General features: G+C 40.4%; 1 long non-coding RNA gene across 2 annotated transcripts; it reads left to right on the forward strand.

The window, feature by feature from the left end:
- The first annotated feature begins 170 nt into the window (after positions 1-170).
- LOC120317082 lies at positions 171-25,617 on the forward strand. Of its 2 annotated transcripts, XR_005559131.1 has the most exons (4): positions 171-414; positions 1,882-2,043; positions 2,803-3,039; positions 25,262-25,617. It is a non-coding gene; the product is annotated as an uncharacterized LOC120317082 (long non-coding RNA). The 2 variants fall into 2 exon arrangements; XR_005559130.1 differs by lacking the exon at positions 25,262-25,617 and having other exon boundaries at positions 2,803-5,189.
- Positions 25,618-25,852: the final 235 nt, after the last annotated feature.

Raw genomic sequence — 25,852 nt, forward strand, 5'->3', positions numbered from 1 at the left:
CTGTGTCCCCAGCCGTTCTCATCGCCTCAGTCCAGGCGCCTGTTCTCCCAGGACAGACTCCCTTTGACTTCGCTTTCCTCTCTAGTTTGTTAGACTGCAAATCTCTCTCTCTCTCTCTCTCTCTCTCTCTCTCTCTCTCTCTCTCTCTCTCTCTCTCTCACACACACACACACACACACACACACACACAATGTCTCTTCGGGCTGGCCTGGCGAGGCGCAGGGAAGAGAGTGGGGCCGTGGCTTTTCCAGCCCAGCCCAAGATCCCAGGTATCCGCGAACACGGCGGCGGCCTAACACGGCGAGTCCTTCTTCTCCCAGGCCAAGGCAGGAGCCTTGGGACGCGCCTTATGGAAAGAGCGGCAACTCCCTCGGTGTCTCCGTGCGCCCAAGGCCGCGAGGCGGATTTGCGAAGGTAGGAGGGCGGGCGGCGAGGTAATTCAACAAGCGTCCGGGAGGCTAGAAAGCCGCGCTCTCCTGGAACCGGCCAGGCGGGAATAATTCGGCCTGTCCGAACCGATCCCGCTTTAGAACGATGTAAACTTCAGTTCAAGACATTTGAAGGGCGCCACGACGAAGAGCTGAACGGTTCTATTCTACAGCTCACGACTTTTTAAAACTCTTGTTTTTGGACACATAACCATACTCTGTTATTTAGAATTGGAAAGTCTCACTCTCTGAATAATACTTCTTCCTAGAAATGTATACCAATCCTTTTAGAGATCTGTTGACTTACCAAGGGAGGGGCATAAAGAGCACAATTAATCCTTCAGCCCTGATATTTGTGTTCTCATATCTGTGTAACTTCCAACACAAATCTGTTTTTTTGTAAACATCGGTCAAAATAGCAACCCCAGTTCCAAAGGCATTTTGGGAAGTCTCAGAAGTGGCGTTTCCTTCTGTGCAACGCTTGCAGCATTGAAATTACAAGAAACAGCATAACAGAAAGCCTGTGTAATCTTCAAATCAAGTATGATGTTGGTTCATCTTTCCTCCCCTTTTGAAAGAAGCAGGAAAAGGCAATTAGGCAAAATCGGTTTGGACTTTATTTATGTTGCTCTCAAAATGTAAATATATCAATTTTGTTAGTAAAACAAATAGATATCTTTAGTTTTGGGAACACATTCATTTGAAAGTTCCATCTAAAGAAGAGGAGAAAACACACAACCTCATGCTAGCAAATACACAGACTCAGGTCTGGTTCCCCTCTTCTTATATTTTTCACTTACAAAAATATTCTTTGTGCCAAAGAGCTTTTCAAGAGGCTCAGATACCATCTTACAAAATAACATTTTCCTTGCAGTCAATTCACAAGTTCAGATGACAGCTTACAGTAATCAAGGAGTGGGAATTTTTGAGCATTTCCATCAGCTTTCAATATCGCCTGGGGTAACTGACTTGTGATCTTTTACCAAAGGTGGTTAAATGCTGCTCAGTTATCTGTACTCAATTCGCAGCTGCCCCCTTCCTCAGAAACATTAAAAAAAAAAACTGAGGTGCCTGTTGAATGGATGGACTACCTATATAGGTTTAAATCTTAAAAATCTCCACCAGCTCAGGATGGAAATAAATCCTAAATCCTGTTACAAAGTATGCCATTAAACAAAAAGCGGTCCTGTTGATTTGGTGAAACCTTTTGCCAGCATTCACTGACTTTGCCTGGTGAACTGAGCAAACGGACTGCCCGTATTAAAGGTAAGGAAAAGGTCTCCTTAAAAGTGCAAGACAGGCATTGTGGCAAGGGCAGTGATGAGGCTTGCATTTGTCGCCAGTTTTCATCGGGCGGCTGGTTTCCTTTGGAATAAATTGCATTTTGGGACAGATTCCTGTTCGTTCTGAAACAAGGTTGTTGAATCTCCCCGTTATCTTCTTCGCTCTCCAGGTCCGCGCAAAGCTTCCCCGATGCTTCTCCCCAAACTGACCAGGGTTTGCCTTGGAAAGCCAGGAACTGAGAATGGCCTCTACCGTAGATATCTGCCAGCAAAATATCCCGGTCCAAAGCAAAGCAGATCTGTAGCTGGAACGAAGGTTGATCTCATCAATGGTAGGAGAATCGGATAACCGTACACAATTCTTGCTTTTAATGTCATTGCTTTCATTTAAAGTATCCTCTTTTACTTCCAGAGTAAGGAGATTAAGAATAGTGGCTGCTGTACATGCTATAAAAATAGCGATGAGTCAGTTTAGTGAATAATTTCATCATGGAATTGAAGAGTAACAATAGCAACCGCTCATTCAGGGCTGCTGCTTTTTAAAAGAATCATTGCAGGGTGTTTTTTTTTTAAAAAAAATCTTTCCCAAACAGCCTAATGCTGGGAAAGATTGAGGGCAATAGAAGAAGGGGACGACAGAGAATGAGATGGCTGGATGGAGTCACTGAAGCAGTAGGCGTGAATTTAAATGGACTCCAGAAGATGGCAGAGGACAGGAAGACCTGGAGGAACGTTGTCCATGGGGTCGCGATGGGTCGGACACGACTTCGCAATTAACAACAACAACAACAATAAATGGAACCTTTGGAACTTCCTACTTTGAGGAGTGACAAGGTTTTGATCGAGTCTAACTCAGATGTTCGAAATTGTTTTTTTGATAATGGTCATTATCTTCAACCAGCATCTCCCAAGAGATCTCCTTTGTAATAAATTCATCTTTGTTACTGCTAATTCCGGGGGGGGGTCTGGGATGGAAGACAATCACCACCAGCAGCATCGGTTTCTTTATTAACATTGTAATTAGCGTAGTCACTTCTGTTTCCTGAACAGGAACCTAGTTTTGATCCCAAGCATTGTTTTCTTTTCAACAGCTGGGAACGAGTGGATTTATCTGCGAGCGAAAGAGACCACCGTCTCGCTTTCTCCCGCACGCTCTTCTGATCCCCCCCTCCCTCCGCCAATACTTCGGGGAACCGGCTCGCTAGTTGAGATAGTCTCCGTTTGCCTAAGTGCTCATCCTGGCCAACGAGCGAGAGAGGAGACGAAACCTGCCATGAGAAGCAGGCGTTCTCCTTGAATTCCTCGCGTCTACTACTACCTTAATAAAGGTGGGTACGTAAATTTGAATGGACAATTTCATTTCCAACAGCAGGGTATGGAGCGAACCTCTTCCGGGAATGGACGACGCGGAGGCGGGGCTTGACCTGCGGGGTGAAAGGAGTGGCGTTAAGGCGGCTCCCATCCAGAGCTCCGCCCACCACAAGCGGCTCTAAGCCGTGGTTTGTGGGCTGCAGCACAATGCCGAGATCAGCCAAGACCATCTTCGGGCTTTGCTTGCAGTGTTGGATCCAAAGGGAGACGTGGGAGGGTTCTTGATTCATTTAGTGGGGAGGGGACTTAGATTCTCTTTAAGTCAGCCTCAAGCTTTTGGCTAGGACCCCTCCCCGTAGTCACAGCAGTGCCAACCCAGCAAATCTTGCTTGGTGTTCCCGGATTCCCATCTCGCAGCAGTGCCTGACGGTGCAGCGTAAGCTACTTGTCCTGTGGAGCAACCCCATCAAAACGAAAAAAAGAAAGCCGGTCCGGATCAAAAGGTGCTCGGTATTGCCCGCCCTTTCCTAAGCTAGACTGTTGATCCAAGCTAGACTGAGTTTTGCAGCTCTACATGAGAAGTCAAGAGTTTGTGACCCTCGCTGCAATACAATTTTCGGTCAAAATAAAAATGTGACGGACTCAGCTAGTGACAACCAGCAGCTCTCCAGAATTTCAAGACTGAGAGGTTGATCCGGGGGCCTTTTGGGTGCAAAGCTTAGTTTCGGCCGGGGCTCGGTTTAAGGGCAGAAGCCCAGACAGACAACGCAGAATGTTGCCTATAGACGATTCCCCAGCACAACCCGCGGCTGACAAGGAAGCGTCCGCTGTCGCGGAACTCCGGTAATCCGGGCCCATTCCATTCGCCCGGTCAGAGTTGCTGGGGCAAGGAACCCACTCGGCCAAGAGAGCCGAACCCCGTATGCAAGAGAAAACGTATGCGTACGGGGTTCTGGAAGGCTCCCCTTTTCGCCCGGAAGCCCTAGTCGCTGCTTCCATAGGGCAAGAGGAAGCGCGCGTGCCCTAAGACGCGCCTCCTTGAACCCGGGAGATTCTGTCCGGGAGGGAGCGCAAACTTAGCAAGACGATCAACCATTGTGTTGCACCGGAAGTTGGGCTACACCAAGAATAAAGGCCCCGGATCGGTGTTTTTCACACTTGGCAACTTGACTTTTAACTCCTAGAATTCCCCAGCGACGCATCTTAAAATTGCCAAGTTTGAAAAAAACCCTGATGGGTGGTTAAAAGTCAATATCTTCCAAAACGTTAGTCATTATTTGAGAAGAGTAGAGCTGGGTGAAGAAAGTATGGCTTCCATTGATCGCTGAAGGAATTCACCAATTGCTGATGACTTGCGTGTGAGGACTTTGTCCCTATCTGAAATGCTTTGGAAATGGCACACTGTTGGAGTCATCCAAGACTGAGCGTTTGACACTAGCAGCATGCATAAAGGACATCTTCATGGATTTTAGCCTTCCTATTCACTTGCTCCCCAGATATACTGGGCTTCAAACCTCACTATTCTCACCAGGGCAGACAAGCAGTCTGAGAATTAATGGGAGTTGTAGTCTAGCTGAAATCAAAGATACAAGGATGGAAAGTCTCAGTGTTCCCAAACTAATCTTTAAGTCTGGCACCATCACAAGAAAAATTTCTGTGCTGCACACTGCTTTCTTTTTAACACTTTAGTCAGGAAATGTAGCTAATTGTGGCATAAACTGCCTGGGAGAGTCCCATAACTATCAAAGTTCCCGCCTGAGCTGAGCTATCTGCTAACTCCTTTGGATAGCAGTTCAGAAGTGGTCTACCACTGTGGCTTTGGGGGATTTTTTTTCTTTTAACCTCTCAGCCCAGCCTACAGCCCTGGGATTTCCTGTCGTCCCATCTAAATATTATCAGAAAAACTCATAAAGAACAATGGAAGAAAGAGGAGACAGGATAACAAAACAAAATATTGGGAAACAAAGACACATTTCTAACAGCTCAGATAATATTGTAACATATAATGCGTTAGAAGTCCTAATCTGTATGTAGCCCCTTGTTCCTTGCATTACTATGTTTTTCTTGATTCTTCAATTTGGTTCTTTAAATCTTTTGGAATTGGGCTTTGCTTTCCTGGCTGTGCAACAGGACACATAACATTATATTAAAAACTGCTCAGAATTGATGACATTGTGACTTCTTTCTTTTGTGTATCCTGGCATATTGCACTACCTTCTAATTGTCATCTGCAGCTTCCCTTTTCCAAACAGGAAAAGCAAATATTGGATAGAGTCAGAATTGTATGGGTTGCTGAGTTGTTCAGTTGTGGGCCTTAAAAAAAAAAAGGGGGGGGGGAGGGGAATGCTATTCTGTGTGTTTTTGCTGCCATCTACTGGTGAAAATAATGTAAGAGTTCTTTTTTGTGTGTGGCTTTGATAATTCTCCAATCTAGGCACTTCTGTACTTATTGTCTGTGGCAAGAAACACATGTAATAATTAAATAAAATGGCAGTTTTATCCATTTGGGGGGGGGATTGGGTTTTTGTAATGGAGATTTTCCTTATCAGATGTATAATAAGAAGCAGAAAATATGATCAGGTTACAAACCAGCAAGCAATATCAAAAGCAAACATTTCTCTAACATAACATATTATTCTGATGATTGAAGGATAAAATTGCATCACCAGTACCAGAAGAAGAACTATATTATTTTTTAAAATTATCGTTCTTCAAATATTGAAAAATACCACCAAATTAATGAAATAAATGGTTTTGATAATTAATTTCCTGACATAACAATTGACCGGTGGGATGACTGGTCAAGTTGTAGATGCTCCAGAACTAAAGCTTTTTAAGAAGGGATTGGGCAGCCCTTTGTCTGAAATGTTATAGGGTCTCCTGTTTGAGCAGAGGGTCCCTTCCAACTCTCTTATTCTGTTAATTCTTAACAAGTCACCCAAAGATAATCATTTGAATTTTTTCTTTCCTGAAAGGCTTATAAATAGCTAGGTTATTTAAGAGGAAGGATAAATCTATCAATGGTCTCTAGATCTCTGGAGAAGATAAAAAGGGTTAATGTTTCTCAAACATCTAGAAGGTTGTCATGCACAAGATAAAGCTGAATAGTTTGGTATTGCTCTGGAGGGTAGGTCAAAAATCAATCAGTGGAAATTGCACAGAAACAGATTTTAATAAATCATTTTATTAAATTCCAGCAACAATTACCTCTGAAGGACCCAGGCATACAGTGTGGGGTGTCCTAAATCTAACATTGTCACTGGAAGCAATGATTATTTTTTCATTGGCAACTTCAAGGTAGAACTCTATGTTCTCAGTGGTGCAATCCTTGAGACTCATCTGGAAATTGTGCAGGTACTGTAGAACATAGTGAAGAAGTTTACGAGTGTGATCCTATGTCTGTGTAAAAGATCGGTTTTGGCTACTAGTCTTCTGTTGAGTGAGATTCAGTGTGATAGCATTGCGCCATCTCCTCTCTCTCTCTCTCTCTCTCCCCCCCTCTCTCTCCTCCTCCTCCTCCTCTTCCTCCTCCTCCTCCTCTTCCTCCCTCCCTCTCTCACACATACCCATGGATCCATCCATGTGTTTTATATGTATATGCCACCCAATTTTTTTTATCAAAACAATATTAAGAATTAACGGATAAAAGCACAACTGTAGCAAGCCTTTTATTTTTAACCAAGTTCTAGATGTATCAGGTTGCACCTCTAGTTTTATAATCCTGGCTTCAGAATCATCTGGGTCTAGTCCTACCAAAATGCATACAAACTTTTTATGCTGAAAGACAATGAAAATCTGATTTTAACAGACTGAGCCAAATGGGATATGTAAATTATCTTCATTGCATCTTGGTAGCCATTTTTGATGAAATCCATTTTTGTCACTACATCCTCCCTGCTCCCAAAAGCAATTATTTATTTGCTTTTGAATGTCAAACCTTGTGAGGAACAGTTCAAGGATCTGCATACATTTAGCCTACAGAAAACTTAACTGGAGGGATGTGCAATATTAGTCTTCAAATATCTGAAGAATTGTCACACAGAAGATGGAGTGGACTTATTAGGAGTACAATGAATGGGTTAAAGGCCATTCAGGTTGAAATCAGGAGGAACCTCTGGTCTATAAATGGAGTCAATCAGTGGAAAAGGCTATTACATGAAGTAGTAACTGTTTTCTACCACATGTATCCAAACTGAGGCTAGATCAGGCATGTCAAACTGCCGGCCTATGGGCCGGATGCGTCACGCCGAAACCACACCCACCTCATTGCTGGCAATGGGGAAAAAGTCACGATACGCCGTGCGACATCACGTGACGTCGCAAGTTTGATATGCCTGGGCTAGATGGTCATCTGTTAGATATCTGCAGTGGATTCTGCACAGATCGGGTGGGATTAAATGACCTTTAAGATTGCTTCCAAGTCTAGAATTTAGTGAAACAAAGTGGTAAAAAGCATTTTTGGTTCATCAGGAGGGACTCATCTGCCTCAGAGTAAATAGATGTTTTGTGGTTGGGCTGCCAATGATCAGGTTTCCTAAGACAGCTGTTGGGTGAGTGCACCTGCCATTTGCTTCCACAATTCCAAATATTTCTGTATGGGATCTGCTCTTCCTAATCTAGTGGCCTTGGAGATGTTTGGAACTTACAAGCATCTAATGATGTTTGAACTATTATTCTTATGAGTCACTGAAAACTCTGTGGGGAAAAGCGGGATATAAATATTTAAATTAAGCAAGCAAACAAAAATATTTCAGTGTTTTGTTGTAGTTTTGCTGCAGCTGATTAAAATAGTACATGCCTATTTTTTTGACTATCTTGTACTCTACCATTCTTCTCACATGTCCAGATGCTGACTAGCCAGATGTTTCCCCAGCTTGTTTGTCCTATTTTTCTTCACACTATCCTGCAAGCATAGCCATCCAATGGTCTCTTCATCCCTTGAGCTCATGGCACAAGTTCTTGCACTAATTGGTTAGTGATCCTATACATGCTGGAATTAGGCACTAGCACTTTGCTAACAATGGATGTTGCTAATATATCATAGGGTTGCTGACTTCATACAATACACTTAACCCTAAACCTGGATTAATCATACATAATTTCTGGGTTCACATAACATGCTATGTTCCACAGTATGACTTAAGGTGATTGTTTGGTTTGTGGAGAATACTAAGATGGTGGATGGGTTTTGCAAAGTAAGCTGAACCAGATACTACTTAATCTCATTATAGAATAGTCTAATCTAGTGTGTGGTGTGAACTCAATCAGCATGTTGTTGTTAATTGCGAAGTCGTGTCCGACCCATCGCAACCCCATGGAAACATTCCTCCAGGTCTTCCTGTCCTCTACCATCTTCTGGAGTCCATTTAAGTTCACACCTACTGCTTCAGTGACTCCATCCAGCCATCTCATTCTCTGTCGTCCCCGTCTTCTATTGCCCTCAATCTTTCCCAGCATTAGGCCCTTCTCCAGTGAATCCTTCCTTCTCATTAGGTGGCCAAAGTATTTGAGTTTCAACTTCAGGATCTGGCCTTCTAAAGAACAGTCGGGGTTGATCTCTTCTAGGACTGACCGATTTGAACGCCTTGCAGTCCAAGGGACTCGCAGGAGTCTTCTCCAGCACCATAGTTCAAAGGCCTCAATTTTTTGGCACTCAGCATATATGAATACAAATGTATGCTTAATGCCTGTTAGCTTTTCCTTGCCCTGCATTAGGCAGATGAAGTGAACAGACTTATATGATGTGTGTTGTTATATATATATGGAGAGCCTACATAAGGGAGTTAAAACCCAGGACAGGTACAAGATTTCTGAATGGCATTTGTAGGACTATATAACATTTTTTGCTGCTATTTGTCATAGCATGTAAGCCCTTACTGAAAGGAAACCAAGAATCATTTTTGCTGATTTTCCAACATTCTCAGAAGTTCTTCAATCTTTTCACAACACTTGTCTACATAATTTTAGACCTTTCTTTTTATAGTAAAAAGCCTGAGCTACTTGGAGATGAAATAATAAAAGAAGACCCAATTTCACAGGGAATCAAACTGCATCTGTCTCAAATCTGATGCCCTATCCAAAAAGAGTGAATTTGAATAGGTGCCTGTCCTCACACTTAGTTTTACATTTATGGAAAATGTTTTAAACCTTCAGTCCCTTTCCCTCTGAAAGATATCAATCGAACATTATTCCACATTTTATGGCCTCCCAGGCATTGATAATTTATTCTACAGAATCAAAATAGCATGCAAAGCATCACTTATCACAGAAATGGAGCCTGAGCTTTGTGCAAAAACAGATTGCTTTGAACAATCTGGATGATGGATTTTTTTTGTTTAAGTTTCCAAATGCTCCTGTTTCAGTATAAGAACCCCATAAATATTTAGATGGCAGTTTTCATATGGCCTATTCATACTTATCTCACTGCTTCACTTCCACTGAGCTTGGATATTCAACTTTTTTTCTGCAATATTTTCAGTTTTTATGCTAACTCTATCTCTCCTGCATCCGGCATTGGCTGCTCATATCCCTGAGTTAATCAGTCATCCAATTTCCATTTTTATACTCTCCTAAAATTCTAAGATAAAGCTCAGCTAAGGGAATGAGAAAAGAATGAAGGCTCGGCTAGTGCTGAGAATTATTCCCAGTGTTTTTAAACACTCATTAAAGGCTTTTGCAGTATCTCACTTCAATAAACATCATGCTCCAGTTACTACTTCAAATCACAGGGGCATTATCCTGAGCAGCACTTATCAATATTTTAACATGTGAAAGTCAAATGATGTTGAAACATTGAACTATATTTCCATCTGTGCAAGCTAAAATGGTACAAATGCATCTCATGTAATGCAACCCTGCATCCCTTGCTGCTTTCTCAAAAGTGATACCTCCTGATTCCTTAGTATTTCATGTGGCTGCTTTGAGCAACTCCATGAGGAATCCAGTTTTTTTTTTTTTAAAAAAAATCTTTTTAAAATATTAAAAGAGTTTTAGTCCAAGTAAGTAGGAAGGGAAAGTATCCTTATGGTGATTTGGGATCATGTTAGGGAGGGAGAGGCACGTTTTTAAAATGGTGTCTTAGATTCAAAGGGCTTTAATTATGCTCATGGAAAATATAATATGCATGAAACGGAGAAAGTTAATTTTTACTCATTAATTTTCCCTCATTACAAGGGAAGGGGATCTTTTTAGACCATTTGGAATGTTGATGAGCAGGTCTTGGGTGGTTTCCAACAATGGCTGATATTAGAAGTGTGGCCAGAAACAAAAACACTCCTTTATTGGAAAACAAACTAATAGAATTGCTCCCGACACACCTAGATTTCCAGGATGTTATAGGAGATGCTATCTACCCCCGGATTGCTATAGTTAATCTTGACTATCAATTAAATATGCTTTAAAAAGTCAGATGGCATTAAACTAATGGGAGTGCCTAACAGATTGAAACCCATTTACAGTTTTTGTAGCATGAAACACAAGGTCCCCAATGTATGTACATTTTTAAAAGGAACAAGAACACAACTATAGTGCCCTGCTGCTAAGTTTCCTTCTGAGAAACATCTTATTTTCGAAAGAGGAGAAAGAAGACAAAGCCAAATCCCACTCAGACCCATGAAAGCTGAATGAGTTGTCATAGCCTCTTGGATGCCTGGCAGCAGTTCATTTCAGAATCTTGAAGGGAACAACTGTAGAAAACAACAGGGATGTCTCATATGTGATAGAATCCATGATGGGTTTTTTTGAATGAGGATTTGAGTCCACAGATGTCTGAAGTCATTGTTGCACTACTATATGGTGAATATGATGTTGTATAAGGAGATTCAAAGAGACCCAACAGAACTCCAAAAAGTACTTGGGTAGGCCGCATGGAGCACTTTCATACGAGAAACAATGTTGGTATTGCCGCTCCTATTATAAAATAGACTACCCTGTCAATTGTTCTGATAAGGTCTAGCATCTGAGAGTGACTATATCAACATCTGATATGATTCTTCTTCTTACTTTGGCCTTTGAACTGGCTACAAAACCGGCAAAAGCTGATATTCTAAGCCTGCAGGGATTCTCAACCTTGGCAACTTTAAGACTTGTGGACTTCAATTCCCAGAATTCCTCAGCCAGCTTTGCTTTGGGAGTTGAAGTTCGCTCATCTTAAAGTTGCCAAGGTTGAGAAATACTGGAATAGAGAGCTCTACATGTTCTTTCTTCCCTGTAAGTCATGTACATATACTGTCAAGATGAACTTGAGCAACAGTGAATAAAAACAGGCAGATTCTCTTGAACAACTGCCCACAACACATTCTAAGGAATTTGCTTTTTTCATTCAAAGGAATAACTTTTTATAACCTTTGTGGCACATTATAATCCTGTCCTTCAATGGAGTAGAGGTGGTCCTCAATTTACAACTATTCATTTAACAACCATTTGAAGTTACAATGACACTGAAAAAAGTTAGGGTTGGTTCTTGCATTTACAACTGTTGCAGCATCCCTACAATCATGTGATACAAATGTGGGTGGTTGGCAACTAGTATGTATTGATCGCAGTGTCCTGGGGATCATTTGATCACCATCTGTGAACTTCTCAGCTGGCTTCTGCTAAGCAAAGTCTATAGGGGAAACCAGATTTGCTTAACAACCACACGATTCACGTAACAACCACAGAGATTTACTTAATAACCATATCAAAGCATCACAGATTAAACCTATTGAACTAGATACAGGAATATGAGAATTAGAATGAAAAAACCCATTAGTGTTTTTTTTTCTAACCTGCATGAAACAATTCCAGGCTATTGTACAATGTGAGAGCTTCAGGGCAAGGAGATCATGAACTGCATCTTTAAGTCTGAGGGATAACTGTTATTTATTTTGCTATTATATAAACAATGATGCTTGATCCCAATGTACTTTACAGATGATCCTCAGTTTATGACAAAAATTGGGACTGAAATTTTTATCATGAAATTTTTAACATGAATCAAGGGGGTACATAAGTGAGTTCCTGTGTGATCAGGCCTGATTTTATGACCATATTGATGATAGTCAGCAAGTCACTATTGCTGTTAAAAAAATCCATATGGTCATTAAGCAAATCCAGCTTCCCAAAGGGCTTTTTTTTTTGCTGTTTTTTGCTGGAAGATGGAAAAAAAAGCCCACCCCAAACCCCATAGCAAATTACAAACATGTGACTGCAGGATGCTGCAACCAGTTGTAAATGTGAGCTGGTTGCCAAGAGCCCAAATGGAATCATGTGACCCCGGAGGTGGTGTGAGAATTTGTGATGGTATGTACTGTAGGTATGACTGCAGGTCATAATTCATTGTTCCAAGGGCATCATAAATTGGACCATGGTTAAATAAATGGTTGTAAGCCAAGAACTACTTGTATAGAAATATAGAAATTTCAACCTATTATTGATACATGTCATGCTGTCAAATTTGAAGTGAAAAATTAATCTGCTTTTCTGTTCTATTAGTCCATATCATGAAAATTGTATGAAAACAGAGATATACAATAAGGGTGTTAGAAACCTATCTTATACAAACTTCCTTAAAAGATTTTTTTTTTCAATCAGAAATTTACATATTGGCTAAAAACTTTGAGTATTAGTGATATACAAGACAAGTCAACACAATGAGTGTTCTAGGAGGCCAGTCACTGCAGACTGCTCACTAACACCTCATGGATAGAATGTGAGAGAAATCATGTTAGGACCTGAATATCTTTTTCATGTCAAATTGTGCCACGTTGTTAGTACGTTGAAAAACACTTTATCTAAAATTGCTCCAGGACAGAATTTTTGAAATTATCTTTTATACTAAAATTTTGTGGTATATTGAACATAACTGGCTGTAAACCAATATCTCTAATTTGTGAATAGGGTTAGAAAAGCTATCTGGAAATAGCAAATGAATTTGTCTTCAAGGATATCTTGCAAAGCACTATTTTGTTTTTCCATAGGCACTTGACAGAGACCAAAATCAAGGTACTGTAGTTGTCAACATTTCCAAGGCTGTTCCCACTTCCCCGAATAAATGGCATTGTGGTGTGCTATAATGCTTGCAGTATTGTTTCCTTGCAAGTTTAAAATTAAAGATTCAGAAATGCCGGTCAAATATGCCACTGAAGGTGGAATACTTGGTGTGTAAGTACATGATACAACTCTTCTTTCTTTTGTTGCTGGAGGAAAATGTCCACTTCAGCTTTCGGCTTGAATAATCATGCAAACCTTTTTTCCCTTTGGAAAATCATTGTGTGAAAGGAAAAATAGCTAAATTAAATGCATTACAGGATATCTGGAAGAGTTTTAGCAAGCAATGTTTGTCTATGTATATGCAATGAACTGGGCTTTGGCTGGATTTTTTTTCTTCCTTTCACCAGTATAAAATCCAGAGTGAGAGGCAAGTATCACTGAAGCATCATCTCTGCATGTACTAACTAGTTGTATTCTCATTAAAGTCCTTTTTATTAAAAACAAACTTGGAAATAGATTTTGTAACATCAGAAGCTTTGGTTGTGATTGTCAATTTCTTTGGAAAACTCCCTGTGGTTTTTCATGCTTCCTTTGTTAATGAATTGAAAGTAGAGAAACAACTGAAAATGTTGTGCTACTTCAGCTCTGAAATCTCCATACCTTTCATCATCTCTATAGCTTGACATTTAAAATCCCCTGCCAAGTCACTAATGCAACATTTCACAAAATTTTTAGAACTTTGGCTGAAATGTAATGAAAAATTTCATTTGCCCAACTTTATATGCTTTAGATTTTGAAGATGAGCATCAAACATTTCACAGCACTATGAAGTATTTTTTATATCTGGCCATCAGACCCTGGTTAATACAGACTAATCCTGATCACTTTTGAAAACCATTTTAGAAAAAGTAAGAATATTTCATTACTTTCTACAATGTACTCAGACTTCTGGTGAGAGATGAACATCTACGTGTACAACAACAAAAGTTATGTATATGTATGCAGTGGTGGGATTCAGCCAGTTTGCACCATTTTGGCAGAACCGGTAGCTAATTTTTTGTTGCCCAGGCCCAGAATGGACTTCTGGAACTGGCATCCACACAGAGAACCGGTTGTTCACATATTTAAATCCCACCACTGTATGTATGTATGTGTGTGTGTGTGTGTGTGTGTATAAAAATTCATGATATAATATTTGAAAAAAAATGTGATAGTTTTCATTCTATAAATTTTACATCCTTATTCCCTGCCTTGGAATTTCTTCATGTCCATCCGAGGGGGTGCAGTGAAAACTAGTTAACAGCAAAACAGTGAGCAACAGTCAGAATACACCACATCTGCACATTCTTAGAAACGTTAAGATGAATGTTCTACCAAAATTTCTTTTTCTGTTTCAGATGATACCTATTTTGAAGAAAGATGTTAATTTAGATGAATGGCAGAAGGGTATTAATAAATTTATTTGGGGAGGGAAAAAACCAAGAGTTAAGCTTAAGATTATACAAGATGTACGAGAAAGAGGAGGACTTAAGATGCCTAATTTGAAATTGTATTATGATGCTGCGGCCTTAACATTGATTAGCGATTGGATTGACTTAACAAATCAAAATATACTTTCTTTGGAGGGATGGGATTTATTATATGGATGGCATGCATATTTAATTTATAACAAGAAACTAGATAGGGCTTTTAAATCACATATTTTAAGAATTACTTTATTGCGTGTCTGGAAGAAATATTATTATAGATTAAATTATAAAACGCCAATTTGAGGGATTCCTGGACACGCAGTAGAGGGGATATCGAGAGGTGTGAAGTTGGATAGGACTTCTTATAACCAATTGCTTAAATTGGAAGGGAATGATTGGCAGTTAAAATCGTTAGATGAATTAAGGCAAGATAATATTGTTTACTCTTGGTTTCAGTATAGACAATTGTTAGATAGATTGAGTTTAGACCAAAAAGTTGGTATTACTTTAGAAAATGAGAATTTGATAAAACAAATTAGAGATCAGAGTCGAGCTCATATAAAGAGAGTTTATAATGTATTAGTGGAATTGGATTCAGAGATGGAATTAGTCAAAGATTGTATGATAAAATGGGCCCAAAATTTTCAAGAACCGATTTTACTAGATGCATGGGAGGCAATTTGGGTTGGGAATGTGAAGTTTTCTCAGGCTCAAAATTTACAAGAAAATTTTTATAAAATGTTTTATAGGTGGCATTTGGATCCACAAAAATTGTCTTGCATGTATCCTAATTTACAGCCTAAGTGTTGAAGATGTGGATGCTTAGATGCAACCTATTATCATATTTGGTGGACGTGTAGAAATATAAAAGCTTTTTGGATTAAGATTTGGTGGAACATTCAGAAGATTTTTAATAGAAAGATAAAGTTTACACCACAATTATTTTTGTTAGGTATTATTGAAGATTGTGATGTTAAAGAAACTATTCTAATGTTGAATCTTATTACGGCGGCAAGGCTATTGGTTGGGCAATATTGGAGGAAAGATTCTTTGCCTACCATAGAAGAATGGTCATTTAAAGTTTCTAATTTAGCAGAAATGACCAAAATTTCTGCCTATTTGAAGGATCATTCACAAGAAAGATACATCTCGGTGTAGAGAAGATGGATAAATTTTGTACAGAATAAATATGGGATTAGAAAGTATCATTTAGTTTTTGATTAGTTTATAGTTTAAATTGGGAGTTGTTTGTATTTGAGTTAAAGTATTTTAGGGATTTGGTTATTGGTATAGTTGGATAAGCTTAGTTAGAATTTGTTTGCTTATTTTTAACCCTGTAATCAGCTCTGGGAAGTCAGGGGGGGAGGGTTGGAGTGGGGGGGGAGGGAGGGTTATTGTATTGTAATAATAAATTTGTATAAAACTTTTCAATAAAAAAAAGAAACGGACAACCCATTTGAATGAAAAAGAGCGTAGACATAGAATGCAGGCAACTTTCCATGTGAAAACATGCAAGGATCATGCAAATTTATTTTTATTTGTTGCAAGAATTGGGTACTTAGCTGTAGTTACCATGAAGCAAGAAGAAATACTTATGAGGAATATGAACATAGAGGTTTTGTGAATTAAAGTATCATCTGTTTTACTTTAAAAGAAAGGGTAGATGATTAGCCACATCCCAGAATGAGAAGTTCCTACAATATTTTCCAGCAACAGTGACACAGAGCATCCTCCTTCCACCAGGTCCCCTCCACATAGGAAGTAAAGTTGCATTCCCAGAGAGTTGACAATGTATTATGTAGTGAGAAAACACTTGATTTTTTTCATGACTAGAAAGAGCATCAGTGCAAAGTACAAGGAAAAAGTCCTAAAACAAAAAATAATAAGAACCTGGGACAATTTCAGCAGATTCAGAGTTACAAGAAAATAAACAAATTCAGCTGATTGTGCCACCAACTGGAGCACCTTGACCTTTGCTGAGCAGAATGGTCTTAACCAAACACACCTCCTTAAAGAGGAAACATGTCTTTGCAAGGTTATAGTTTTATGCTGGCAGCAGCCTCTAGGCCAGTTACAGAGGCCGACATAATACTTGTTATTGCTTCAGGAACACAAATGTATTGCAGTGATGGTCAACTGAATGCCTTCCTCAGCTTATTCAAGAGAAAAGACAGGACTATCAGAGCCCTGCCCCTTGTTTAGAAAGCAGTGCAGAGAAAGAAGGAGCAGGGCAATTGTAGTACTAGCAGCCTCTTGACGTTTTGATCCTCCTTCTCTCCATGGATGCCCTCGCATCCATTATATGTATGTGTGAGAGAGATAGCGATAAAATAATGAACTGATTGAGCTACAGCAGTTGCTTTCAGGTAAAATGCAGGCTGTCCATGAAGGAAAATTAAAAGGTAAAAGTTGGATATTGATCCAAGTAATGCCAATTTTTTTTTACTGATGCATTGACACTATTCCCAAAGCCCCAGCTAGTTAAGGACTCCCCAAACCATAACTTCTATAGTTTTCATCTTTCCATAGTGCTTTGGACTGTATGTTATGTTTAAAATCTTACTAAAATTGTGTAATAGGTCATACTTTCATATGTTATATATAAATTCCAAGCATATAAAATATAAAAAATACCATATCCTTTTTATGTTGTTGTTGTTGTTGTTGTTATTATTATTTATTTTATAGGCATGTTTTTAAAGAAAAATAATCTCTCTCTCTCTCTCTCTCTCTCTCTCTCTCTCTCTCTCTCTCTCTCTCTCTCTCTCACACACACACACACACACACACAGTATGTGTGTGTGAAATTATTTTTCTTCAAAAACATGCCTGTACATGTGAGTAAAATTATTTTTCTTTAAAAACATGCCTGTAAAATGTGCCCAAGTGAGCACCAAGAACACAGTATCTTCTTTTGACATTTTATGTGCATGGAATTGCACGATTGTGGCCACTAAATAAATAAAGATATCTTGGCTATTAGAAACATATTGTCATTTAATATTTATAGAATACTGTTAAGTCCTCGAAGCGATGGTGAATGATGAAGATACATTTCTACAGAACAACTCTTTATTGTGCTTTTAGTCAAAACCCCAACAACGAGCAAAGGCACGCAGGCCTTCTTTTATACACCCAGATCCCCGGACATAATGGCAACATAGTCAGGCACTTTTTGCGCCTTGCGCATGCGTGCAAAGCCGGCGCCACTCAGTCTGGTCCCGGACAGCTTCTGCAAGGCCCGGGACCATTGTAACGTCCCAAGCCTGCATTTGCAGGCTCAGGACACAACACCCCTCCCCCCTAGCTTGGAACAATCCTGACACTTCAGTATTCTTATTTTTGGGAAGAGTGTCAAACTTCCTGACATTCAAGCATGGAAGGGAGTGCCTGAGGTTGCCTCCACCCACAAGTTCCTATCCTTGTTTTGTCAACTAAGACACTCAAAATCATAAGTAAAACAAAATACATTATTAACTAATAACCTTAAGGGTTGTACCCCTTGTAGCTGGACAGCAACTTCACAAAGTCTGAAAGATATTTGGGAGGGCACTTGGCCCTTTGCGACCTCCTCGGACCGGGAGAGTTTGCTGGTTCCTTTTCCTTGTCCACCAGGCAGGGTGAGCCAGGACATTGCTGCCCACTTGCCTCAGGAGACCCTGGTGTTGTTGCCTGACCTACCTGCTTGCCTGCCAGGCTCAGTAGGTCAGGGCTTTGCTGCTCCAAATACCTGGTTGACCTGCCCATCTGCTGGTTGGCTGTGCCCTCTGAACTCAAACCAACATCCCTTGGAGGGGTGGTAGTCCCCAGATCCACAATGGACCTTTCTTGGGAGCACTGTCCCTCGAACCCAGGGTCAGAAGATGGATAGTCAGGGGTGGCTACAGGGCCCCAGTATCCAGTGGACCCCAAGGTCATGCCTGAGGTGCCAGAATCAGAAGTAGCTTCTCTGTTTGTCCCTCTTACAGAGGACTTCCTTCTGGGAGCAATTGAGGAATTTGGCCTGCTCCCGTGCTGTGTTGCCAGTTCTCTTCAGGATGTGAGTTGTGTGGATACCCCCTGTCAGTCTCCCTGCCTGGAGTGTTACTAGCTATGGGTGAATAATGTGGATACCCCCAGTGTGACTCCCTGGCTGGAGTAAGTATGGGTGTATGGGGTGATCCCCTTCCCCATGACTTCCTGTTCGGAGCACTTGCAGAACCTTGAGATGGGGGATCAATGGCCTCCTCAGCGGTCAGTAATGGCTGCTGACATCGATCCTCAGAATGCACTCTATAGCCTTCCTCCCCCCCCAGTGCAGAGCCAGGAGTGGAAGGTTAAAGTAACGTTGCAGGGGTTCCTTTATCCATGGAATTGGACACTGGGTCCGCTCTCTCCATAATTGGACACTGGGTCCGCTCTCTCCATCAACATATTCAGGAAGATTTGTAGCAGCAGTGGCCTTCGAGTTAAACTCAGGCCATCCAACGTGATACTCATAGACTTTCAAAATTCTAAGGTGTGTGTTAAGGGGGAGGCACCCTTAAGGTACAGTACAAGGATTTTGAGGGTCTCTTAGATGTGTTGGTTGTTGGGGGGTGAACGTACGAGTCTTATTGGACTCAATTGGTTTGCGGCTCTGGGAATCCAGGTCATGGGGCTGCACCATTTGCAAACGTTAAGTCTTGCAGAAGTTTGCAAGGAATTTGCAGATGTGTTTAGTTCTGAGCTTGGATCCTATAAGGGGCTTCCAGTTTCATTATGATTAGATCCTTCCATAACACCCATTAGGGTCAAACCTAGGAGGGTACCTTTTGCCCTCAAAGGCAAGATTGATGCTGAACTGGACAAATTGCTCAGGCAGGGCACCTTAGAACCTGTAGATTCTAGTCCTTGGGAAACCCCCATAGTAATGCCTCTTAAGGCTAATGGGGACATACGTATATATGCAGACTACAAGTGCGCACTAAACAAGGCACTGCAGCAACATGCCTATCCAGTACCTGTAGTAAGTCATATTCTGGCTTCCCTAAAGGGGGGGCGCATTTTTGCGAAACTTGACCTGGCACAGGCCTATCAACAGTTGCCTGTTGATGAGGCAGCTGCTGAAGCTCAAACAATTGTAACTCATAGAGGAGCTTTTAAAGTAAAGAGATTGCAATTTGGGGTGAATGTAGCCCCTGGCATATTCCAAAGTGTCATGGAGAACACATTGAGGGGTATTCCTGGAGTCTGCCCATATTTTGATGATGTCCTCATTGCAGGGGAATCATCTCAAAACTTGGCAGAGAGATTAAGGATTGTCTTGCTTCGTTTTAGAAGAGCAGGCCTTAAGTTAAAAAAGGACAAGTGTAAGATAGGAGTCAATTTTACTGACTTTTGGGATTCAGGATAGATGCTCAAGGCATTCATCCTTCTGACGCTAAATTAAAGGCCATTCAGCAGGCCCCAAGCCCTAAGTCTAAGGGTGAACTACAAGCCTTTTTGGGGCTTTTAACTTTTACCATGCATTTCTGCCACATAAAGCTGCAATAGCTGAGCCCTTGTACAGGCTCTTAGACAAACAAGCCTGTTGGCAGTGGACTAAGGTCCATGAAAAAAGTTTCAATGAGGTTAAAGCCTTGCTTTCTTCTAATGCTGTACTAGCTCACTTCAATAAGCAACTACCTGTTTGCATTGCCTGCGATGCTTCTCCGTATGGAGTAGGGGCAGTTCTTAGCCATCTGATGGCTGATGGGACACAGGTCCCTGTGGCTTATTATTCCAGAACCCTGTCTTCTGAAGAGCGAATTACGCTCAGATTGACAGGGAAGCGCTGGCCATTGTGGCTCATTAAGAAACTTCATGATTTCATATACGGCCGCCACTTCACGGTCTACACTGACCATAAGCCACTGCTGGGGTTGTTTACCATGACCAAACAGACCCCACATATCCTTTCTCCTCATATGCTGAGATGGTCCATTTTCCTGTCAGCATATGACTACACATTGATTCACAAACCTGGAAAGGAAATGGGGCATCTGCATGATGCAGAGTAGATTATCCCTGCCAATACTGGAGCCTGCTCCTGCTCCAGCCGTTAACATTCTATCCATTCAAGAGCTACCTGAGTCTCCCTTAAATGCTAGGGATGTGGCTGCAGAAACTGCCACTGATCACACACTTACACGCATGTTGACATGGGTATTGTCAAGTTGGCCTGACACGTGCCCTGATACTGAGTTCCAAAGTTTCTGGCAAAAGAGGCATGAGTTGTCCACTTTCAAGGGATGCTTATTATACGGCAGTAGGGTTGTAATCCCAGCCTCATTGAGGTCTAGAATCTTAATCTCTTTGCATGAGGGACATCCTGGGATAGTCAGGATGAAAGCGCTTGCGCACAGCCATTTGTGGTGGCCTAGCCTTGATAAAGCCATTGAGGCCCAGGTGCATGGGTGCCATGTGTGCCAACAGTCCCGGCCTGAAATGCCTCAGGCCCCTGTTCATAGGTGGGAGGAAACTCAAACCCATGGTCTAGGGTACATATAGATTATGCTGGGCCCTTTCAGGGGCAATTCTTCCTGGTTCCAAGTGGCTAGAGGTTGTTCCTGTGTTCTCCACTACTACTGCCAAGACTATCCAGGTGCTGAGAGGTATTTTTGCAGCTCATGGTCTTCCAGATGTTCTGGTTTCAGATAACGGTCCTCAATTCACTTCTTCTGAGTTCCAGGCTTTTCTTCAGGCCAACCTGATCCACCATGCAACTTCGGCTCCCTTCCACCCATCCACCAACGGAATGGCTGAGCATATGGTGCGCACCACCAAGGATGCCCTCAAGAAACTGACTTATGGTGACTGGCATCACAGGTTAGCAGACTTTCTTCTTGCACATCGTACCACACCTTGCACAGCCACCGGGAAGAGCCCTGCTGAACTATTACTAAGTTGGACAGACTGCACCCAGACAGGGTGGCATCTCAGGTGTTGCATCCACGGGCACTGAGAAGCCTGCAAATGGTTGCTCCGGTTTGGACTCAGAACTACGGACATGGTCATCTCTGGGTACCAGCTGTGGTCTGCAAGGTCTCTGGACCTTTGTCCTATGAAGTGTCCTTGGAAGACGGCCGCGTTCTTCGGCGGCACATAGATCAGCTGAGTAGGTTGTAGCTGGTGTTCTTTAAAGTCCACTTTATTTATTTATTTTTAAAATATTTTTTTATTTTTCCAAACTCTCCCCCATACATATACTGTGATATTTATCAGATGTTAACATACATTTTTTTTACATTCATATATAAGATACTTTTAATAAAATGAAATAAATACATACACATAACTTTTGGTGTTGCTCACCCATTTCCCCTTTCACTGTATCCACACTCCTTCTTCTCTACCTTCTTTCTCCCCTTCTTCTCTTCCCTACTTCCCTCTTCTTCCTCTCCTCTTCTCTTTCCTTCCTTCTCCTCTTCTCCTCCAACCTTCCTACTTCCTTCTCCCCTCCTTTACTCTTTTCTCTCTCCTCTCCTTTCTTCCCTGTCATCCCTCTTCAGATACAATTCAGGGGTAATGTCCGAGCAACTCCTCTCTCCAAATTTCCCTATCTGTATTATATACAATAAAATTAATTTTCTCTTACATTAATACTTCTATTTATCTAACCTTCTTGGTATATACTTCTATAAATATTTATACAACCTCCAGTTATTCAATACTTTGTTGCCTGGGTCTCCCTCCTTATCTGCTCCTTCTTCTTCCATCTAAATTGATGTTAACAATCTTTTAACCGTATTCTCTTTTCAGCCAATCATAAAAAGTTCCCCAGATTTCATAGTAGTCTGACTCTGTCTTATCTTTAATTGTAAATGTTAGTCTATTCATTTCTGCACATTCCAGTATTTTCCCAATCACCTCTCCCTCTGGGGGGGGGGGCTTTCAGTGCTTTCCAATTTTGTGCAAACACAATCCTGGCTGCCATAATTATATGACTAATTAAATATGTTTTCTCTTTATTGTATTTCCCTGATAAAATACCCAACAGGAATATTTCTGGTCTTAGTTCTATATGTTGTTGTATCATCTTTTCTATCCATGTTCTAATTATATTCCAATAAGTTTTAGCTTCTACACACGTCCACCACATATGGTAGAAGGAACCTGGTATCTGATGACATTTCCAACATTTCATAGACCTGTCCTTAAACATTTTAGCTAATCTTTCTGGAGACATGTGCCATCTGTAAAACATTTTGTACATATTTTCTTTATACGCAGTTGCCATTGTCAATTTATAGTTTCTTTCCCATAGTTGCTGCCATCTATCTAATTCAATTGTGTATCCAAAATTCCTTGTCCATTTTATCATTGTCTGTTTCACTTGTTCCTCCTCTAACTCCATATGTAGTAGATAACTATACATTTTTAATCCATTTTTCTTCCGTGCCTGTGAGTATTTCATCTAACTCTGTTGTCCCCAAATTAACACCATCGATTTTAACATCTTTTTCATATCTACATTCTCATGTACCAATCCATCTTTATTCTTTGTTCCTCTAATTCAGTGGTTCTCAAACTTTTTAATGCCGTGACCCCCAACCGGTCGTAAGTCGAGGACTACTCAACCGGTCGTAAGTCGAGGACTACTCAACTGGTGCAGCACCATTTGCAGAATGGGACTTTTGACAGGCTCAGCAGGGCAGAGACAGCCTGGACAATTCCTAATGGCTTTTAAAAGCCAATAGAATTAGACTCTATTCAAGAGAGTCTATTCTATTGGCTTTCAAAAGCCAATAGAATAAAAGGGAGTAGCACAGCTAAGGAAGAGGGGGAAAAAAATGGCGGACTACGTTGTTTGGCGACCCCCGTGAAATGGTCGTTCGTCCCCAAACGGGGTCCCAACCCACAGATTGAGAACCACTGCTCTAATTGTTGTTTGGTTTTCAACTCCCCCATATCTGTTAGTAAGTCTTTATATCTTATAATGTTTCCCATGTTAAACATATTGGGGTGTATTAGCGCCTCCATAGTTGAGACCCAATTTGGAATCTTCAAATAATGCTTTCTCTTTACTTTGTCCCAGACCACAAATAAAGAATTCCTTATATGCTGTCTCTGGAAATAGCTATGTATTCTGTTTTTTCCATACCATATGAAAGCATGCCATCCCAATGGTAAATCATGTCCTTCTAATGTCAATAATCTTGTATTACTCAGTAAGATCCATTCTCTCATCCATGATAATGCTGCAGCCTGATAGTACAATTCCCAATTAGGTAGACCAAACCCACCTCTCAATCTTGTATCTTGTAACATTTTTAGATTAATCCTTGCCTTTTTTCCCTGCCAAATATATTTCAAGATTATTTTATTAAGCCCCTCAAAATATTTCTTATCTAATCTTATTGGTATTGTTGAAAACAAAAACAATAATCGTGGTAATATATTCATTTTGATTATCGCAATCCTTCCCATTAATGATAGTTGTACATTTTTCCATTTATCCAAATCTACTTCAATTTGTCTTTTCAATTTATGATAATTATCCTCTTTAATTGTTGTGCATCTTCCTGTCAGGTGGATCCTTACATATTTTACTTTCTTTACAATCTGTATATCTAATTTTCCCACCAGTTCTTTTTTTTGTTTTTCAGTAATATTTTTCACTAACATTTTGGTTTTATCTTTATTAATTTTAAACCCAGCTATCTCACCATATTTTTCTATTTGTTCTGTTAATACAGTCCTGTCTCTAATGGTTCCTCCAAAATAAATACTAAATTGTCTGCGAATGCTTGTAGCTTATATTCTTCCCTCTTAATTTTCATCCCTTTTATGTCATTATTTTGTCTTATACGTCTATTTAATACTTCTAATGTCAGAACAAACAACAGTGGAGATAGGGGACAGCCCTGTCTTGTTCCCTTCATAATGTTGATCTTCTCAGTCATATCTCCATTTATCATTACTCTGGCTGATTGCTTATTATAAATTGTTCTGGTTACATTTATAAATTTCTCCTCACAATCCATAGTCTGTAAGTGGTAAATCCACTTTAGTATTAATTCCATCTTCTTCTGTTACCTTTTGAGTTGTAAGTTCATCAGTTGAAATCTGGGCTGCATTTTGTAGCTTTGAGGTGGTGCCTTTATCTTTCAGTCTGGAATTCATTAGCTCAGTAGCCTCTAATATTTTTTCAAGTATAAGTTTGTAGTTACGTTGTGGGTAGTATTCCTCCATTTCTGTGGTGTTTACAGATAGTCCTTTAGTGGAGGCTATTTTTGATAAAAGTCAATAAATGTCCACTTCCACTATAGAGAGTTGTTTTCACCACCCAGCTGTTTCAAGTTCTTATTTTTTTTGATAGTGTCAAGGACAAATCTTAGTCTCCCAGGTCTCCCAGTCAGAAAAAAAATCACTTGCTGTACCAAATTTCACCACAAGATGTCCCCGATAATATGTAGAACCTTTTCCCAAACTCAAGTTAGGCTTTTATTCGATTTTTAAAAAAAGACATATTCTTTTTTTTCCAGCTTAACAGATAGGTTAAATAGTAGGTCTCTGTAGGAATAGAAACCTTTTGGTCCAATTATTTAGTCATTTAGTTTAATTGTTATTTTTAAAAAATTTTCCATAGCTTTATATTCCCAGGGTAGGCAGAAGCCACCAAATTAAGAAGGGGGAAAAAGAATTTCCAAAGGCTTTTACAGGAAAGTAGTTGGGAAGCAAGAAAGGTAAGGTAAGGTTTCACCCAATTCCTCCATGTTGCTTTCATTGTGCTTGGTAGTGCTTTTGGCTTTTGGCTGGAACAGCTTAGTGTTGATGGCGGATCTTTTCTTCGTAGGTCCAAAGGAGCTGCCTCGGATCAAACGGAAGGGCTGTTGCCCTTCCGCGATCTTGTCAAGGGTCCTCCTCAGTGGTGGTCACTCTCCAGGGCAACTTTCGACCCTTTCCAGGGTCTTCCTATGAAGGGAAACCGAACGGCAGAGAGAGCGCTCTCATCGTACATCTGCTGGCACTGCGATCGCAAACAGGAAGCCAAAACATGTTTATATTCAATTGTTATCAAAATACTAAGAAGTGTACTAACTCAAAATTGATAAAAGAGAATATTATTGGAAGAAGAGAAAATCAAAGAAAGCTACTATGTGGATTATGGAATTATAGAAATTAATTGTTATTGACTGTTTTTAAATATAAGCCCAGACAACACGCTGTTTACCAAATATTAAGATGATTATGTTAAAACATTAATAAAATATATTCAGAAAAGAAGCTGTGGATGGAAACTAATCAAGGAGAGAAGCAGCCCAGAATTAAGAAAAAATTTCTTGACAGAACAATTAATCAGTGGAACGACTTGCTTCCAGAAATTGTGGTGCTCCAACACTGGAAGTTTTTAAGAAGAGATTGGACAACCATTTGTCTGAAATAG

This window comes from Crotalus tigris, unplaced genomic scaffold (assembly GCF_016545835.1).
Source record: "Crotalus tigris isolate CLP2741 ecotype Arizona unplaced genomic scaffold, ASM1654583v1 scf7180000017590.881132, whole genome shotgun sequence".
NCBI classification, from domain to species: Eukaryota; Metazoa; Chordata; class Lepidosauria; order Squamata; family Viperidae; genus Crotalus; species Crotalus tigris.